General features: G+C 48.7%; 1 pseudogene; it reads left to right on the top strand.

The window, feature by feature from the left end:
• Window positions 1-18,305, top strand: part of LOC119959368 — a 74,955-nt pseudogene that overhangs the window by 39,527 nt on the left and 17,123 nt on the right.

Below are 18,305 nucleotides of genomic sequence, written 5' to 3'. Positions count from 1 at the left end.
TCGACCGGGAGCAGCTGGTCCTCCAACCAATTGGAGTGACTGAGGGGCGGGATCCGCTGTGATTGAAGCATGCGCAGTGTGGGTAATGGCGAAGGAGAAGAGCGTCTTCTTCAGATCCGAAATTGGTAGGAGGCATTTAACAACATGGAGGAGCATGGTAAGAAGTCTTACAACACCAGGTTAAAGTCCAACAGATATGTTTTAGGAAACAAACCTGTTGGACTTTAACCTGGTGTTGTAAGACTTCTTGCTGTGCTCATTCCATTCCAACGCCAGCATCTCCACAACATGGAGGAAGCGTGACATCGCGGGGGCGGGCGGAAACTTTGTGTAAAGCTGTTGTAAGTTGCAAACCTCGGAAAATGCGTTTCCGGGACCCAGTTTGTACCGAGCGGAGCTGCAGCTCCTCATGTTCGGCTCGAGTTAACGGCCGCCATTTTTATTGGATGTACATCTTGCACATCTTTGAACTGTGTGAGGAAATCGGAGGAAACTCACACAGCCACACGGAAAATGTGCAGTCTCCGCACTGTCACCCATTTGAAATGGGTGACCTTATTTTGCAACAGGGACCCCCTTGTTCCAGATTCTCCCACAAGAGGAAACACCCTCTGCACATCCACCCTGTCAAAACCCCTCAGGATTTTATATAGTTCAATCCAGATTTTACCCAAATCTTTAAATCTGTGTCCCGACTGCTTGTACAGTCAGTGAATGGAAACAGAGTTTCTTTGTCCACCTGATGGAAATCTGGCATAATCTTGTGTCCCTGAATCAAATCTCCCCTCAACCTCCTTTGCTGGATCCAGTCTGGTAAATCTCCTCTGCACCTTCTCCAAGAACCTTCACATCCTTCCTGAAGAGTGGTGACCAGAGCTTTAGAAAGATGCACAGGATAGAATTAGAACTATAGAATTCCTACAGTGCAGAAGGAGGCCATTCGGTCCATCGAGTCTGCACTGATTCTCTGAAAGGGCACCCTGCCTCTGCCCAAACCCCTACCCTGTCCCTGTGACCCCATAGCCCCACCTAACCTGCACATCCCTGGACACTAAGGGACAATTTATCAAGGCCAATCCACCTAATTTGCTGCTCTTTAGATTGTGGGAGGAAACCCATGCAGACACGGGGAGAATGTGCAAACTCCAGACAGTCACCAAGGCTGGAATTGAACCCGGGTCCCTGACGCTGTGAGGCAGCAGTGCTAATCATTGCCACCGGAAGCACAGCTTTGGTGTCAATATTACTGTTTATGAAGCTCAAAATCGAATTTGCTTTGCCAACTTCTCTCTTAATATTTCTTGTAGATACACAACATCCCTCTTCACCTCTTTCTCTCTCCTCCCAAAGAGGTCAGTTGGGTTTTTATAACAATCCAGCCGTTTTCATGGTCACTTTTTTCCAGTGCCGATCCCACAAATGTCCAGATTCATTCAGCTCAATTTGACAACCTGCTTTTGTGTTTTTGTGGGTTCTCTCTCACTTCCTATTTTCTGTTTTGAATCCGTTTCGCAGGGTGTTCGAAGGGGAGGATTCAAAGGTCGGGAATCTCAAACCAAAACATCACACCCTCAATTTATCATATCCTGAACATCATAGGATTTTGAACATGGAAGGAAAGAGCATTGTTCACAGTGCGGGGAAACCGTACACGTGTTGTGTGTGTGGACGAGGATTCAGTCAATCATCAGGCCTCACAAGCCACAAATGCAGTCACACTGAGGAGAAACCGTGGAAATGTGCGGACTGTGGGAAAGGATTCACTTCCCCATCCAAGCTGGAAACTCATCGACGCAGTCACACTGGGGAGAGACCATTCACCTGCTCCAAGTGTGGGAAGGGATTCAGCACGTCATCCCACCTGCTGAATCACCAGCGAATTCACACTGGGGAGAGACCGTTTACCTGCTCCAAGTGTGGGAAGGGATTCACTGAGTCATCCTCCCTGCTGAGTCACCAGCGCGTTCATACTGGGGAGAGACCATTCACCTGCTCCACGTGTGGGAAGGGATTCACTCGGTCATCCCACCTGCTTACACATGAGCGAGTTCACACTGGGGAGAGACCATTCACCTGCTCCAAGTGTGGGAAGGGATTCACTCGGTCATCCCACCTGCTTACACATGAGCGAGTTCACACTGGGGAGAGACCATTCACCTGCTCCAAGTGTGGGAAGGGATTCACTCGGTCATCCCACCTGCTAAGACACGAGCGAGTTCACACTGGGGAGAGACCATTCATCTGCTCCAAGTGTGGGAAGGGATTCACTGAGTCATCCAAACTGCTGAGACACCAGCGAGTTCATACTGGGGAGAGACCATTCACCTGCTCCAAGTGTGGGAAGGGATTCACTCGGTCATCAACCCTGCAGAAGCACGAGCAAATTCACACTGGGGAGAGATCGTTCACTTGCTCATCACATGTCCTCGCCACTTTGTATGCTTTTGCTTTTATGGTGTCCTTGACATCCCTCGTCAACCATGGATGCTTGTCCTCCCTTTAGCATGTTTTCAATTACTGGGGGGCACAGGTTTAAGGTGCGAGGGACAAGGTTGAGAGTAGATGTACGAGGTAAGTTTTATACACAGAAGAACTTGCTGCCGGAGGAGGTGGTGGAAGCAGGGACGATAGTGATGTTTAAGGGCCATCTTGACAAATGCATGAATAGGATGGGAATAGAGGGATACGGACCCCGGAAGTGTAGAAGATTTTAGTTTAAATGGGCAGCATGGTCGGCGCAGGCTTGGAGGGCCGAAGAACCTGTTCCTGTGCTGTACTGTTCTTTGTTCCTCCTTGGGATGAATTTCCATAGTGCCTCAATCAAGTCTGCCTCATTACACATCACACATTACCCCGTTCCCTATTAGGCTCTGTTAAAAGCTGTTCGAAAAAAACATCTCTTAGACCTTCCACAAATTACTTTTCCTGGGATCCACTACCAACCTGATTTTCCCAGCCCACCTGCATATTGAATTCCCCCTGGTTATTGTGATATTGCCTTTTTACACGCTTTCTCTGTCTCCTGATTTCTTATCTGTCCCACATCCTGACTGCTGCTCGGAAGCTTGTACATAACTCCCACCAGGGTCTTTTTACCTTTGCGATTCCTCAACTCTACCCACAGAGATTCTATGCCTTCAGATCCTATATCTCTCCTTGCAATCGATTTACTTAATTCCTTCCTAACAATGCAACCCCACCCCCCTTTGCCCATCTGCCTTTTCTTTCGATTGGACACAGATCCTTGTATATTTCGATCCTAGCCCTGATCACCTTGCAGCCACGTCACTGTCGCGTGGGTCTTCGACCATAATCCAAAGGTGTACAGAGTAGGTGGATTGGTCCCTTAATTGGAAAATAAAGAATTGGGCACTTTCATGCTTCTTTTTTATAAATAATTTTTATTCAAGTTTTCCCAAATTATCAACAACAAAAACACAAAGAAATAAGAACAAACCCCCCCCCCCCCTATACACAAGTAATAAATTAACATAAATAATCAGCATATCGGCAAATATACACGCCCAATCAAGAAAAACAAACAAACCCTCACACAAGCCCCCCAACCACCCCAAAACCCCCCACTGCCCCCCGGGTCACTGCTGTTGCTGACCATCACCTTACGCTCCGCCAGGAAGTCTAGAAACTGTTGCCACCGCCGGAAGAACCCTTGCACCGACCCCCTTAAGGCAAATTTGACCGTCTCCAATTTAATAAACCCAGCCATACCGTTGATCCACGCCTGGGGGCCTCGCATCCTCCCACTGAAGAAGAATCCTTCGCCGGGCTACCAGAGACGCAAAGGCCAGAATACCGGCCTCTTTCGCCTCCTGCACTCCCGGCTCCTCTGCCACCACAAATATTGCGAGCCCCCAGCCCGGCTCAACCCTGGAACCAACCATCCTTGACATAGTCTCTGCTACGCCCCTCCAAAGGTCCTCCAGCGCTGGGCATGCCCAGAACATGTGGGTGTAGTTTGCTGGGCTCCCTGAGCACCTAACACATCTGTCCTCTCTCCCAAAGAAGTGGCACAGCCTTGCCCCGGTCATGTGCGCCCTATGCAGCACCTTGAATTGCATTAAGCTGAGCCTCGCGCAAGAGGAGGAAGAATTCACCCTCCCCAGGGCATCCATCACGTCCCCTCGTCGATCTCCTCACCCAACTCCTCCTCCCACTTACCCTTCAGCTCCTCCACCGATGCCTCCTCCTCCTCCTCCTGCATCACCTGATACGTTGCCGAGATCCTCCCCTCTCCAACCCACATCCCCGAAAGCACCCTGTCCTGGACCCTCCATGGCAGCAACAGTGGGAACTCCACCACCTGCCGCCTAACAAACGCCCTTGCCTGCATATATCTGAAGGTGTTCCCCGGGGGGAGGCCGAACTTCCCCTCCAGCTCACCCAGGCTCGTGAACTTCCCATCCGCAAACAGGTCCCCCATTCTTCTAATACCTGCCCTGTGCCAATTCAGGAACCCTCCGTCCATTCTCCCCGGGACAAACCGGTGGTTCCCCCGTATTGGGGACCACACCGAGGCCCCCACCTCCCCCCGTGCCGTCTCCATTGCCCCCAGATTTTCAGGGTAGCCGCCACCACCAAGCTCGTGGTATACCTCGTTGGAGGAAGCGGCAACGGCGCTGTCACCAGCGCCTCCAGGCTCGTGCCCACACAGGACGCCATCTCCAACATCTTCCATGCCGCCCCTCCCCTTCCATCACCCACTTGCGTACCATCGCCGCGTTGGCGGCCCAATATTACCCACAGAGGTTAGGCAATGCCAACCCCCCCCCCCCCCCTCCCCGGTATCCCTGCTCTGCTCCAAGAACACCATTCTCACCCTCGGGGTCTTCTGCGCCCACACAAACCCCGTAACGCTTCTGTTAACCCGTCTGAAGGCGGCTTTGGGGATCAGGATGGGGAGGCATTGGAACAGGAACAAAAACCTCAGGAGCACTGAAATATTAACTGACTGCACCCTACCCGCCTCCTCCATCTGCTCCACCAGCCTTGTGAAGTTAAGCTGATGCATGGCCCCCCAAATCCTAGCCACCTGGACCCCCAGGTACCTAAAACCCCTCTCCGCCCTTTTTAGCAGGAGCTCACCAATGCCCCTCTCCTGGTCCCCTTGGTGCACTACGAACAACTCGTTCTTCCCCATATTGAGATTGTACCCGGAGAAATCCCCAAACTCCCTAAGGATCCGCATCACCTCTGGCATTCCCCCACCGGGTCCGCCACATATAGCAGCAGATCATCCGCATAAAGCGACACCTGATGCTCCTCCCCACCCTGCACTAACCCCCTCCAGTTCCTCAACGCCATGACCAGGGGTTCGATCGCCAGTGCAAAGAGCAGGGGGGACAGGGGACACCCCTGCCTCGTCCCCCGGTGCAGCCGGAAATACTCTGACCTCCTTCTGTTCGTGGCCACACTCGCCACCGGGGCCTCATATGGCAACCTCACCCACCTGACGAACGCCTCCCCAAACCAGCACCTTTTCAGCACCTCCCACAGGTACCCGCATTCCACCCTATCAAAGGCCTTCTCCGCATCCATCACCGCCACTATCTCCACTGTATCCACACTGCCTGGTTCCCGCCCGCCGCCACCTTGGTCCTCCTCCCTCGCACCTTTCTTTGCTTAAATGTCACTTTTTTAATCGCCCCACTCCTGGTCCAATCCATACACCATCAAGGGAATGTTGCTGTCCCCTTCCCACACCGGGAAACATCGAACAAGCGCCGTTACGGGCCCTGAAAAGAGCCCAAAAGTCCGTTGCTAGCGGGAGCTGCCGAACGTGCGACTTAGCTCCGCATAGCCACAACCGGAAGTCTTTAATGGTTTTTTTTAAATGACAAAGAGGATAATAGTGCAAGGCAAAACTGGGTGACAATGAGACAAGTAGGTAAACTAACAGAACAAGTGAAGAAATAAAAGACAGGTCCGGGGGGGTATGAATGGCAGAACCATTACCGACGTCTAAAAATCCCTTTTCTCTGGAAAAGGGAATAAACAATGGCCTGATCCTTTAAGATTATCAAAAGGTTTGATATGATAGAAAAGTGGAAGATGTTTCCACTGGATGAGAATAAATATGAGTTAGTCATTAATTAATCTAATGTGCAGTTCAGGAGCAGTTCAGACGGAGATCACTCACACACTTCACATGTGCAAAGGGATTTCCTCAGTTTCCCCACGGGTTAACACTCCACCTTTAAAAGCTCAAACTGTTTGATCCAATTTCAGCACATTGTTATTGGCGAGGGGCAGTTTAACAGTTCGGTCTATGGGGACAAAAATCATTTGTTCACCCAACCTGTTGAGACCCCCAATGAATTCACATCTCACTGTCGTCACTGTTGTCAATCACACCCAAGACAGAACTGTGATGGAGGGCCCTTACTATTTAGGTGCTGTTTGATTGATTTAATACATTTGTCACATTGGTCCAATGTTACCAGTAATAATCGGTTCACAAAGCATGATTTATATCAACAATATAGATTTCAATGGCGGGTTAATCACCCAACATGCACTGCAGCTGAGAATGTGCGAGATCCACATTACACAATTTTGCACATGCGCAGAGTCCGGCTGTGACTGGAGCGGACTCAAGTCTGGACCAACCCTGCGAAAGAACAATCCCCACTCAGGTCCGCCCCATCCCACCCAATGTGCACATCCTTCGAGACGAAGGGCAATTTAGCATGGCCGATCCACCTAACCTGCACATCTTTGAACTGTGTGAGGAAATCGGAGGAAACTCACACAGCCACACGGAAAATGTGCAGTCTCCGCACTGTCACCCATTTGAAATGAGTGACCCCTTATTTTGCAACAGGGACCCCCTTGTTCCAGATTCTCCCACAAGAGGAAACACCCTCAGCACATCCACCCTGCCAAAACCCCTCAGGATCTTATATAGTTCAATCCAGATTTTACCCAAATCTTTAAATCTGTGTCCCGACTGCTTGTACAGTCAGTGAATGGAAACAGAGTTTCTTTGTCCACCTGATGGAAATCTGGCATAATCTTGTGTCCCTGAATCAAATCTCCCCTCAACCTCCTTTGCTGGATCCAGTCTGGTAAATCTCCTCTGCACCTTCTCCAAGAACCTTCACATCCTTCCTGAAGAGTGATGACCAGAGCTTTAGAAAGATGCACAGGATAGAATTAGAACTATAGAATTCTACAGTGCAGAAGGAGGCCATTCGGTCCATCGAGTCTGCACTGATTCTCTGAAAGGGCACCCTGCCTCTGCCCAAACCCCTACCCTGTGACCCCATAGCCCCACCTAACCTGTACATCCCTGGACACTAAGGGACAGTTTAGCAAGGCCAATCCACCTAATTTGCTGCTCTTTAGATTGTGGGAGGAAACCCACGCAGACACGGGGAGAATGTGCAAACTCCAGACAGTCACCAAGGCTGGAATTGAACCCGGGTCCCTGACGCTGTGAGGCAGCAGTGCTAATCACTGCCACCGGAAGCATAGCTTTGGTGTCAATATTACTGTTTATGAAGCTCAAAATCGAATTTGCTTTGCCAACTACTCTCTTAATATGTCTTGTAGATATACAACATCCCTCTTCACCTCTTTCTCTCTCCTCCCAAAGAGGTCAGTTGGGTTTTTATAACAATCCAGCCGTTTTCATGGTCACTTTTTTCCAGTGCCGGGCCCACAAATGTCCAGATTCATTCAGCTCAATTTGACAACCTGCTTTTGTGTTTTTGTGGGTTCTCTCTCACTCCCTATTTTCTGTTTTGAATCCGTTTCGCAGGGTGTTCGAAGGGGAGGCTTCAAAGGTCGGGAATCTCAAACCAAAACATCACACCCTCAATTTATCATATCCTGAACATCATAGGATTTTGAACATGGAAGGAAAGAGCATTGTTCACAGTGCGGGGAAACCGTACACGTGTTGTGTGTGTGGACGAGGATTCAGTCAATCATCAGGCCTCACAAGCCACAAATGCAGTCAGATTGAGGAGAAACCGTGGAAATGTGCGGACTGTGGGAAAGGATTCACTTCCCCATCCAGGCTGGAAATTCATCGACGCAGTCACACTGGGGAGAGACCATTCACCTGCTCCAAGTGTGGGAAGGGATTCAGCACGTCATCCCACCTGCTGAATCACCAGCGAATTCACACTGGGGAGAGACCGTTTACCTGCTCCAAGTGTGGGAAGAGTTTCACTGAGTCATCCTCCCTGCTGAGTCACCAGCGCGTTCATACTGGGGAGAGACCATTCACCTGCTCCACTTGTGGGAAGGGATTCACTCGGTCATCCCACCTGCTTACACATGAGCGATTTCACACTGGGGAGAGACCATTCACCTGCTCCACTTGTGGGAAGGGATTCACTCGGTCATCCCACCTGCTTACACATGAGCGATTTCACACTGGGGAGAGACCATTCACCTGCTCCAAGTGTGGGAAGGGATTCACTCTGTCATCCCACCTGCTAAGACACGAGCGAGTTCACACTGGGGAGAGACCATCCACCTGCTCCAAGTGTGGGAAGGGATTCACTCGGTCATCCCACCTGCTAAGACACGAGCGAGTTCACACTGGGGAGAGACCATTCATCTGCTCCAAGTGTGGGAAGGGATTCACTGAGTCATCCAAACTGCTGAGACACCAGCGAGTTCACACTGGGGAGAGACCATTCACCTGCTCCAAGTGTGGGAAGGGATTCACTCGGTCATCCCACCTGCTAAGACACGAGCGAGTTCATACTGGGGAGAGACCATTCACCGACTCCAAGTGTGGGAAGGGATTCACTCAGTCATCACATGTGCTGACACACCAACAAGGCCACAGGTAACGACAGTAATTGGATTTTGCTATTCATCACATTTAGGACTGAAACATATTAATTTGGGACTGTTTCTGCTGATAACAAACTCCACCCCATTTACAGCGCATAATATTCTGGCTAAAAGTCAAATAAATTAGATTTTTGTTAAATATGCAGCGTGTTGAAACTTGTTAATATCTCTGACACAAGTTAGTTCCTTTTGAAGTTCTCTCGCTTCCCCGTGTCTCTTCCAACCTCACCTCCAACAAGAAGTGTGAGGAGCTTGTGGAGCTTCTTTGTGACTGAGATTGAGTCAATCCGATCAGCTGCCTCTGCCTCCCATTAGATCAGACATGAGAGAAAGTTCTATAGAAAAGCTGCAACACCAATACACTGCTTCCAGTAGTTGATGGTATTGTGGTTCAATAAATCAAATTAGTGGATCAAAAATGTGTGTGATATAGAGTAAAAACAGAAAATGCTGGATGAACATAACATGTCTGGCAGCATCATAGAATCCCTTCAGTGCAGAAGGAGCCCATTCGGCCCATCGAGTTTGCACCAACCCTACACCACCCCTTCCCCCTTTGCAGGCGCATTCTCCCTGCCCTCTCCCCGTAACCTCACTTCACCTTTGATCACCAAGGGGCAATTTAGCATAACAAATCCACCAAACCTGCACATCTTCGGATGGTGGGAGAAAACTGGAGCACAGGGAGGGAACCCACACAGACACGGGGAGAATGTGCAAACTCCACACAGTTACCCAAGGCTGGAATTGAACTGAGGTTGCTGGCCCTGTGATGCTGCAGTGCTAACCACTGTGCCGCCAGGCCACATCTGTGGCATCAGAAACAGAGTTTGTTGTCCCTTGTTGTAACAGTTCTGTAGAAGGGTCAATTGAACCTTAAGAAGTCCATTGAAGTGAAAAGAAAGTGTTTTCCTCAGAGGTTTGACACAGGAAGAAGGTTCAGTCTTTGTGAAGCTCAATCTTCATTCACACAAAGTCCACAATCTGATTGGCTGGAGGACCATCCGGTCCTCCAATTCCTCCCATTGGTTAACACCTCTCAGGCAGGAAATGAGGTTGTGGAACCCGTGCCCATGTGGCCAATGGGAAGAACTCAAAATGATGCAGAGTCTCAGCCAATGAGGGAGATCCGGGATCAGCCCTGCCCCTCATTAGTTCCGATTGCTTGGAAGCCGTTCCTGCTCGGTCCTCCAGTCACGCCCCCTCTTCCTATTGGTCTGGACCTGCCGTCAAATCACTCCCCGGGCATTGTGATGTGGGGCATGCGCAGTGCGGCTCATGTCCAGGGACAGGCGCTTGTTTGTCTCATCTTCAGGCGGGAAGGAGGCGGATAGGCGGAGGCAGCGTTAGGGGCAGTGGGTGGGAGGGGAGGCTTCACACACCCCCAGTGGAAGCCTCAAAGCTAAAACAAGAAATTACCAGTCTCGAGCAGGAAGGTTTTCCTGCAGAGCCTTTCCCCAGTTAACCACCACCATCCTCATCGGGGGCTGTGTGCAGCAGGGCGCATGCGTGGTGAGCCCTGTCCACTCAGCAGGGCTGACAGTGATGGATTCTGGAAACTCCTTTGACGGGGTTACAAGGGGAGGATTTAAACACAGCAAAGTGAAATCAAACAAGACATTCAAAACAGAAAGAGTCACTTGATTAATCAGAACCTGGATATTATTGGTCATTGAGTGTAACCATTGAGTTCCAGGTCAGTACCACTCTCCATGGGGATTCACTATATCAGCAATCCAGACACAGGCTCGTGTTCTGGGGACAAGGGTTCAAATCCCATCATGGCAATTGGTGGAGGATAAATTCAATAATCTGGAATTCAATGTTCATCTGAGTATTGGTGACGGTGAAATCATTGTGGTGAGTTTGTGGGAAGGGGAGAGTGTGTGGGACTGGGAGTTGCAGCTTTGGGAAACAAGAGCAATACTTAAATCCTGGGAACTAGAATTATCTGTTCTACGTTTCGGTCCTAGGCTAACATGGGCACATTGGTTTTATAGGGTCACAAGGAGTGGATTGACAGAATGGAAACTCAAATCAAACATCACATCAACATTTGAAAGTCACTCAATTCATCAGGACCTGAATATCTTTTGAATGTGGCCGGAGAAATGTTTGTCTGTTCTGTCTGTGGGAAAGATTTCAAACATCAGTGTGACAGGAACAGCACAGGGAAACACACACCCAAGTGAGAGTGTTCCAGTGTAGGGACTGTGGCAAAGAATTTAATTACACATTGTGTTGAAATTCATTGACGCACTCACACTCACCTGCATCATGTGTGGGACAGGATTTTCTTGATTATCAAACCTGCAGCGACACCAGCGTGTTCACACTCGTGTGCTAAATGCGGGAAGAGCTGTAAAGCAGCAATGATCTGCAGAAACAACAACACACTCACTGGAGTGGAGCCATTCACCTGCTCCGAGTGTCGGAAGGGATACACTCGGTCATCTGATCTTCGAGACACCAGGTAGATTACGAGTGACTGCAGCCGTTTTACTGGGGCTCAGAAGAGGATTTTCAGACAGGAAATTAACAGAATAACTCAGTTCATCTGGACTTGAATTTGCATGTGGAAGGAGCGATGTTTGTCCATTCTGTCTGGGAAGAGATTTCAAACATAGGTGTGCCTGAGAAAGGACTGAGACACACACCCGAGTGAGAGTGTTCCAGTGAACTGACCGTGGAAAGAGCTTTTACTAGTTACACATCCTGAAAATAAATCAGGATGGAGCTGGGCTGTCTGTCTTCACTGCAGCTATTTGATAAACACCCAATTCTTAAAGGTACTCTCACATGGCAATTCTGAATTCTCCCTCTGTGTACCTGAACAGGCTCCGGAATGTGCTGACTGGGGCTTTTCACAGTAACTTCATTGCAGTGTTAATGTAAGACTACTTGTGACAATAAAGATTAGGATCCAGCAGAGGGCAGCAGAGCAGAGCTACTGATCAGCTGTTCTGGGGGAATTTGCATACGTGCAGTGCGGTCAGCCTAAGTTGAAGGTGAATCTGCGAAGAAGACCCGAGGAGTTTGAGTGAAGGCAATCATCCAGCAGAGGGCAGAAAAAAAAAAAAGGGGCCTCACGGTAGCATGGTGGTTAGCATCAATGCTTCACAGCTCCAGGGTCCCAGGTTCGATTCCCGGCTGGGTCACTGTCGGTGTGGAGTCTGCACGTCCTCCCCGTGTGTGCGTGGGTTTCCTCCGGGTGCTCCGGTTTCCTCCCACAGTCCAAAGATGTGCGGGTTAGGTGGATTGGCCATGCTAAATTGCCCGTAGTGTAAGGTTAATGGGGGGATTGTTGGGTTACGGGTATGCGGGTTACGTGGGTTTAAGTGGGGTGATCATGGCTCGGCACAACATTGAGGGCCGAAGGGCCTGTTCTGTGCTGTACTGTTCTATGTTCTATGATTATCAAAAAATGTTCCAGCAAAATTTCCAACCCACCCACGATGATTCGCACGGCCGGAAAGATGACCCCAACAAATGGGTTGAAGCCAAATCTTTAAAAGTCAAAGTCTTAATTTCAAATCATTGCCGTGCTGTCAGGGGAAAAGGTTAACTTCTTTGCTTGTTTACAAAAGGGAAGAAGAAACATTCACAAAGCTTCCCACAGCTTGTGAGCTCCGAAACATAACTTCAAGGCTGAAGTTTATCTTCAGAGATTGAAACAATTGTCCCAGTAAATTGTGATTCACACTGAAAGGTTTACTTTCACTCAGTAATTAGAACATTTCACTTTCTCAGCACTAACACTTTAGATCAAATCCCAAGTGTTCTCTTCCTTGTAGCTGGTGTGTGGAGAAGATCATGTTCACTGTAGATCTGTCAGCACAGAAACCGCACTGTGCTTCTGGATGAACTCAGTCTTCAAGTAGATGAATCTTTTAAACATCACCCAAGTGAAGGTCTTCCCCTGACTCCAAGGAGTGAGATGTCCCTGTAGTTGATGCTGTCTCCTCTGTCACTGCTGTTTTTATTGCATCACACATGATCCGTGGACCAATCTCACAGCCCAAAAGGGGAGGGCAGGAAGGTTTGACAGTCAATGGGACTTTCTGTGTGTGAGCAGTTCAGCTGGAATTCCATCCTTGCCAGGCATCTTTCTGCTTGCTCAGCAATCAATGGCCTTTCTCAGCTCAAATGATGAGAGTTCCTTGTCCAACTCAACCATGACAGGAAGCTGCTGGAGAGTCAGAGAGTGGGAGATGCTCTTCTCACAGGGGAACAGCTCACTGTTGTGTTCAACCCAGCTCCTCCTCACTCTCTCACCATGACTGACACTGAGCATGCTCAGAGCACACACCCACACTGCACCTGCACACTGGCCTCGTACACTCACTGATAGGGGACTTTCTGGAGCACGGGGGATTCTGGGTAACACAGCCGCCATAGGGTAATTAGTAAACAGGAAGATTCTATTTCCCAGTTAGCAAAACAGAAAATCCAGAGTTAGTCAAGATGCTGGGCATGAAGCACGATGAGAGGTTGGATACTTTATTTAATACAGAAGCAAATTATTCTGATAAGATATCACTTAGACATGGGCAGCAAGCAGGCTGATCTACAGTATGTACAGTATTTACAACACCTGGGACATGGTATATCATCTCATCAAACCAGTGATAGGTTTGTTTACTGTTCATAGTTGTGACTGGCTCACACTCACGATTCATGCAAAATGCAACTCCCCAGGTTTTTTGACCTACTCCCTCCAGACCTGTTTTCACTCCAAGGGTCTTGACATCTGCCTCAGTCTTTATCCAGCCATGTATGTTCAGCTCACACTGCCCAACAACCAGCCTCTCCTGCGCTGGGCACAGGGTTTCCATCACCAAAAATCTCTCCTGGCCACGCACATCGACGCTACCACCTAGAAAGCACAACAGCGCCTATACTTCTTCAGGAAACTAAGGAGATTTGGCATGTCCACACTGACTCTAACCAGCTTTTACAGATGCACCATAGAAAGCATCCGATCTGGCTGCATCACAGCCTGGAGTGGCAACTGCTCGGCCCAAGACCGCAAGAAACTTCAGAGAGTAGTGAACGCAGCCCAGTCCATCACACAAACCTGCCTCCCATCCACTGACTCTATCTACACCTCCCTCTGCCTGGGGAAAGCGGGCAGCATAATTAAAGACCCCTCCCACCCAGCTTACTCACTCTTACAACTTCTTCCATCGGGCAGGAGATACAAAAGTCTGAGAACACGCACGATCAGATTCAAAATAGCTTCTTCCCCACTATTACCAGACTCCTGAACAACCCTCTTATGGACGGACCTGATTAATACTACACTCCTGGACGCTTCACTCAATGCCTTTGTCTATATATTTACATTGTGTACCTTGTGTTGCCCTATTATGTTTTTTCTTTTTAGTTTACTTTCTTTTCATGTACAAAATGATTTGTTTGAGCTGCTCACAGAATAATAATTTTCACTGTACCTCGGTACACGTGACAATAAACAAATCCAATCCAAATCGAGGGAGCAATCTGCTTCTCTTGCGTTGGTGCACTGCATTTCCCTCATAACACTGATAAGTGCGAGGTGATTCATTTTGGTCGGAGAAATTTGAATGCAGATTACAGGGTCAATGGCAGGATTCTGAGTAATGTGGAGGAACAGAGAGATTTTGGGGTTCATGTCCACAGATCTCTGAAGATTGCCACTCAAGTGGATAGAGCCGTGAAGAAGGCTTATAGTGTGGTAGCATTTATTAATGGGGGGCTTGAGTTTAAGAGCTGCGGGGTTATGTTGCAACTATACATGACTCTGTTGAGACCACATTTGGAGTATTGTGTGCAGTTCTGGTCACCTCATTATAGGAAGGATGTTGAAGCATTGGAAAGGGTGCAAAGGAGATTTACCAGGATGCTGCCTGGTTTGCAGGATAGGTCTTCTGAGGAAAGGTTGAGCGAGCTAGGGCTTTTCTTTTTGGAGCGAAGGTGGATGAGAGGCGACTTAATAGAGGTTTATACGTTGGTGAGGGGGATAGATAGAGTGGACATTCAGAGACTATTTCCTCGGGTGGATGTAGCTGTTACAAGGGGGCATAACTATAAGATACAGGGTGGGAGATATAGATATAGAATTTACAGTGCAGAAGGAGGCCATTCAGCCCATCGGGTCTGCACCGGCTCTTGGAAACAGCATCCTACCAAAGCCCACACCCCCAGCCTATCCCCATAACCCAGTAACCCCACCCAACACTAAAGGCAATTTTGGACTAAGGGCAATTTAGCATAGCCAATCCACCTAACCTGCACATCTTTGGACTGTGGAAGGAAACCGGAGCACCAGGAGGAGACCCACGCACACACGGGGAGAACGTGCAGACTCCGCACAGACAGTGACCCAGCGGGGAATCGAACCTGGGACCCTGGAGCTGTGAAGCAATTGTGCTATCCACAATGCTACCGTGCTGCCCTCGAAATATAGGAGGGATATCCGAGGTAGGTTCTTTACTCAGAGAATGGTTAGGGTGCGGAATGGACTGCCTGCTGAGATAGTGGAGTCAGACACTTTAGGAACCTTCAAGCGGTTATTGGAGAGGCACATGGATCACACCAGAATGACAGGGAGTGGGATATCTTGATCTTGGTTTCGGACAATGCTCGGCATAGAGGGCCGAAGGGCCTGTTCTGTGCTGTACTGTTCTATGTAACACAGTGGCATAGAAAGGTGACAGCACAAAACAAAGGCACTCAACAAATTGTATCTGTGCCAACTTTCTGCAACAGTCACAATCCCCTGTCATTGGCCCTGAACTCTGCAGATATTTTTCTCCTCAAAAGATACGAACAGATGGCCAAGGAGCTGGAGTTGGCTATTCAGCCGAGTCTGCTCCATCATTTAATAAGGTCATGGCTGATCTGATAGTAACAGATAGTTGTCCAATTCTCTTTTCAAGGCATCAATTGAATCTGCCTCCACCACATTTTCGAGCAGTGCATTCATGATCCCACATGCAGCACAGAATGTTTTTCTTCACATCGTAAGACATAGGAGCAGAATTAGGCCACTCGGCCCATCGAATCTGCTCCGCCATTCAATCATGGCTGATATTTTCTCATCTTCATTCTCCTGCCTTCTCCCCATAACCCCTGATCCCCTTATTGATCAAGAATCTATCTATCTCTGCCTTAATGACACTCAGTGATTTGGCCTCCATGACATTCTGTGGCAAAGAGTCCCACAGATTCACCACCCTCTGGCTGAAGAAATTCCTCCTCATCTGTTTTAATTCCTCCTCATCACCTGAGGAAGGAACTGTGCACCTAAAGCTAGTGAGTTGAAACAAACCTGTTGGACTTTAACTTGGTGTTGTAAGACTTCTTACTCTGTTTTAAAGGATCGCCCCTTTAGTCTGAGATTGTGTTCTCTGCTTCTAGTTTTTCCTACAAGTGGAAACATCTTCTCCATGTCCACTCTACCCAGGTCTCGCAGTATCCTGTAAGTTTTAATAAGATCCCCCCCTATATCCTTCTAAACTCCAACAAGTACAGACCCAGAGTCCTCAACCGTTACTCATACGACACGCTCTTCATTCCAGGGATCATTCTTGTAAACCTCCTCTGAACCCTTTCCAAGGCCAACACACCCTTCCTTAGATACGGAGCCCAAAACTGCTCATAATACTCCAAATGGGGTCTGATAAGGGCCTTATGTAGCCTCAGAAGTACATCCCTGGTCTTGTATTCTAGCCGTCTCGACATGAATACATTGCATTTGCCTTCCTAACTGCCGACTGAACCTGCACATTAACCTTTTGGTTTTACATTTTGTTTTTGAATTTAGAGTACCCAATTCATTTTCTCCAATGAAGGGGCAATTTAGCGTGGCCAATCCACCTACCCTGCACATCTTTGAGTTGTGGGGGCGAAACCCATGCAAACACGGGGAGAATGTGCAAACTCTACACGGACAGTGACCCAGAGGCGGGATCGACCCTGGGACCTCGGCGCCGTGAGGCTGCAGTGCACCTGCACGTCAACCTGAAGAGAATCTTGAATAAGGTCTCCCAAGTCCCTTTGTGCTTGTGATTTCCTCAGCATTTTCCCATTTAGAAAATAGTCTAACCTCCATTTCTCCTTCCAAAGTGCATAATCTCACACTGTTCCTCATAGAACAGTACAGCACAGAACAGGCCCTTCGGCCCTCGATGTTGTGCCGAGCAATGATCACGCTACTCAAACCCACGTATCCACCCTATACCCGTAACCCAACAACCCCCCCCCCCCCCTTAACCTTACTTTTTAGGACACTACGGGCAATTTAGCATGGCCAGTCCACCTAACCCGCACATCTTTGGACTGTGGGAGGAAACCGGAGCACCCGGAGGAAACCCACGCACACACGGGGAGGACGTGCAGACACCGCACAGACAGTGACCCAGCCGGGAATCAAACCTGGGACCCTGGAGCTGTGAAGCATTTATGCTAACCACCATGCTACTCATTGTATTATTTGCCCACTCTCCTCACCTTGCTCAGCATTGCTTATTTTTCTAATCACTTTAAATGAATGCCTTCTGTTTCTAACTATGCCCTAAATATATGACTTGCTAGATCAAATGTCTATTGCAGATCCTTAGTTTTAATGTGGTCAAGTGCCTTTCCATTTGAGAACTGTTCAATAAAGTTATTAGAATTATTTTTAGCTAGAGTAACACGTGGAGCAGTGGAACTACGGCGCTGAGGACCCGGGATTGAATCCCGGCCCTGGGTCCCTGCCCGTGTGGAGCTTGCACATTCTCCACGTGTCTGCATGGGTTTCACCCCCACAACCCAAAGATGTGCAGGTTAGGTGGATTTGCCAGGCTAAATTGCCCCTTAATTGGAAAAATAAATAACAATAATTGGGTACTCTGACCCCCTGACCCTTCTCCTCCCCCCCCTGACCCTTCTCCTCCCCCCCGACCCTTCTCCATCGGGCCGGAAAGTGGAGCTGAGTCCACAAAAGATCAGCCATGATCTCATTGAATGGCGGAGCAGGCTCGAGGGGCCAGATGGCCTACTCCTGCTCCTAGTTCTTATGTTCTTATGTTCTTATTTGTTGCTTCCTCACCAATCAGTTTTTTCCATTATCCTGAAGTGACCTTATTTTTATCGGGAGTTCACTGAAGTGTGTTCCTAACTTCTCATTATCTAAATTTCTATTCACCACTTTTCTGTACACCTGACCCAGTCCATGACTTTCTCCCTCATTGTCTGAAACACATCAGCAACTTCTGTATAATCCTGGTGTGTACATTTCAGTCTAAATCATTGATATATACCGGAAACTGTGGAGCCCCACTGGAAACAGACGTCCAGGCATCATTCAGTCCTGGATGTGACTAACAGCAGCAACAACAGCTGAATCCAAACCCTGCTGTTGCCTGTGAATTTGCTGATGTCTGTTCAGGTTGTTTGACTGAGTGAATCTCCTCCCACACACGGAGCAGTTAAACAGCCTCTCCCCA

Source organism: Scyliorhinus canicula, unplaced genomic scaffold (genome assembly GCF_902713615.1).
Source record: "Scyliorhinus canicula unplaced genomic scaffold, sScyCan1.1, whole genome shotgun sequence".
Classification (NCBI taxonomy): domain Eukaryota; kingdom Metazoa; phylum Chordata; class Chondrichthyes; order Carcharhiniformes; family Scyliorhinidae; genus Scyliorhinus; species Scyliorhinus canicula.
Note: the sequence above shows the minus strand (reverse complement) of the source record. Positions and strands in the feature narration are given on the sequence as shown.